Raw genomic sequence first — 2,872 nt, forward strand, 5'->3', positions numbered from 1 at the left:
CAACAAAACAACAGCAAAGACCACATCGCCATCGACAATCAGGTCATGTCGGGGACGACATGAACGCGGAAGGGGGGAATGTTGACCGCTGGGTCAACAACACAACATAACTCAAGTTTCGTACCAAAGTCTTATCTTTTGCGAGTTATGAAATGCTGCGGATTATGGCTATAAACGTCATTTGTAATGAGTAGTTATTCTAGTTTCAGAAGCTGGGGTGCAATGGCACTTCCAGATTGTAAATACAAAGCCATTTGACCTTTTCAACCCCATTTTTGGTTAAACCTAAGGTAGCCTTAGTATATAAGGTACCTAGGTCATTTTGTAAAGAGGACTTTTTCATAATCAAACTTTAGAGCTGCCGTCTACTGTGTGTGAGAGAGAAAGAGAGTGAGCGTGAGCTTCATCCTCTCGCTACGCTCAACTCGCTCAACGCATTGGAGATCCGACTGCACCATTGCTGTAGGCGCGAGGAGAGCTACGCGACAACGCCAAGCATTCCACGCGAGACGAAGCGCACACGCCGACGCATCTACGAGCTATTTGTGGCCGTAAGTGTATCAAACGATGTCTGTTTTCTGCGTGCTAGTAGTCTATAGAATTGTGGTGACATAAGCTACGCATAGGTACTCATAAATTTCAGTTTCGGGCACTTTCAAAGTTCGGCTCTGTCATCCTACGCGTTTTCCGCAGATGGGTTTAGAGTGAGGGTTTTGAGTGTAGAAGCTTAGGGATAGGTGTATCCTAGTGAGGGGATGGTGTTCCTTCAGTTTCGTATGATTCTGGCATGATTAGGTGAGTTACCTTCCGCATGTGTGTATGTGGCTAGGTGGTGTAGTTGAGGGCAGTGAGGTTCTTGATTGTGGTTTAGTTGGCCTTCCAGAGTGTTGTATGTGTAGGATGGTCTCAGCCTGACAAGCTAAAGAGATTTCCTCCGTGTGCCTATCGTGTCATCTGTGTCCTCGATTGACATTATGTTGATCTAGGTAGTGTTTGCATGCACTTCATGGGTGTGTGAGTCGCCTCCCGTCCAACACAATGTCCCTAGGGGATCATATATGGCTTTTGTCCCCGTACTCCTCTTATAACTCTACTATGAGGGCATATACTCTGAATTTTGTCAAAAAATCATCACAATCAAATGCAAAAATTCTTCACAAAACATTGCCCTCTAATATTCATAATATTAGGCCCGCATTTAGAATGCCTCCCTCCCCCCCCTCCTATTCGGAGTCCTCCTTAACGATAGGGTATTGCCAAGGGTATGTGTTGTGCTTGGGCAATAAAAAATTGTGCCTATGTAGGCCTTGTAATGTAGCCCTATTATGCATACACAGTCAATGCATGGAAAAGATTTATGTTGTGCAAGATGTGGATATAAGCAATTTGCTTATTGGCATTTGCTGGCGAGGCTTTCTATTCTAATCCATGTGTTGTTTTTTGAAGCTCCTGTGTCGTTTTCTTGATTGAAGATTGTAGAGTTATTTGAAGGCTTACTTATTTGTTTGATGCTTCTTTGGAATCCAGTTAACCTTGTTGTTGGTTGTCTTATTTGGCACTGTTCCTCAGAGTGGGTTCTCTTCTAATTGTACTATAACCGTAGATAGAATTGAAATAATTCAAGCAACGTTGTAGTGACAAAAGTTTTATTGGTGTCCTTTGGGACCCATTTCTTCGAGATTACCGGTTGTTTCATTGATGCTACTTGTTTGGGAACCCATACTTGTCCCTGCTTCGTTTGTGTTTGAAGAGACTTCTTTGGGATCCAAATTGTCTTTGTGAGAGTCTTCAATGGTCTTTTCTTCAGTCCTTGTATGCTTGGTTGGGCATGGGATTCAGACTTTGGGAGTTGATAATTTAACTTTGGGATCCACCTTGTCTTGTGAGAGTCTTCAATGATCTTTGCTTCAATCCTTGTACGCTTGGTTGGGCATGGGATTCAGACTTTGGGAGTTGACAATTTAACCGTTTTGGAATCCAAATGAACTCTTGACCTCTTTGTGCTTGAGTTGACTTCTTTGAAATCCAAATTCGATTTGCAAAAGCTTGCGACTTTGTGATTTTCTCAGTCGTTTTTGTGTGCTTTGACTGCTTTCATTTTGGTGTTGGATCTTGTGATTTTTCATCAAAAATCTTCATCTTCTTGATCCATACCTGATATTGACAGAGCTGGCTGTTTGGTATCCAGATTTTTCAAACTTTCTGGTTCTGACTTGTTATTCTTTGCTTTTGGCCTTCTTTGGTTGTTACGAAAGCTGGTGATGACCTGAGTACCCTGATCGGGGATGTCAAAAGAATCATCACTATTGCTACTATCCTCAACAAGGTTGCATTCTAGCACTTTTCCTTTGTGGTTTGACTGGTTATGGAAAGTTACTGTTTGCTTGCTCTTGGGTTGTTGTTTCTGGGATGACTTTGCTATCCACTTGATTAGCACATTGTTAGCTCATTGACATGGCTGTGTTCTTCTTGGTTGCATTTTTCCTTCATGTATAGGAGCACGTATGAGGATGCTTGTTGCAATTGCATTTCCACCAAGGATTCTGGAATCCACTTTTGATGCACTTTATTCTTGTAACGATGACATTGGTTCTTGGATCTTTGATCTAGACAATCATAAAACCGCACATTAGTTAAAGTTTTGCTTATGTCACTTGCTGGGTCAACTGGATTTCCATTGTTTGCATCTTCTTGAAGCTCCAAGTGTTCTACAGAGTCGTAGAAATCGTCTTCATTTTCTTGGATCACACTCACTACAAAATAAGGAATGACATCATAGTCATCTTCATCACAAAACTTCGTTGTTGGATTGTCTTGAATAGCGCACACATCCAAAGTAGCCAAGATGTGTTCCCATTCAAGTGGCTCTAAT

The sequence above is a fragment of the Adiantum capillus-veneris genome, chromosome 18 (assembly GCF_014529385.1).
Source record: "Adiantum capillus-veneris isolate H3 chromosome 18, ASM1452938v2, whole genome shotgun sequence".
Taxonomy (NCBI): domain Eukaryota; kingdom Viridiplantae; phylum Streptophyta; class Polypodiopsida; order Polypodiales; family Pteridaceae; genus Adiantum; species Adiantum capillus-veneris.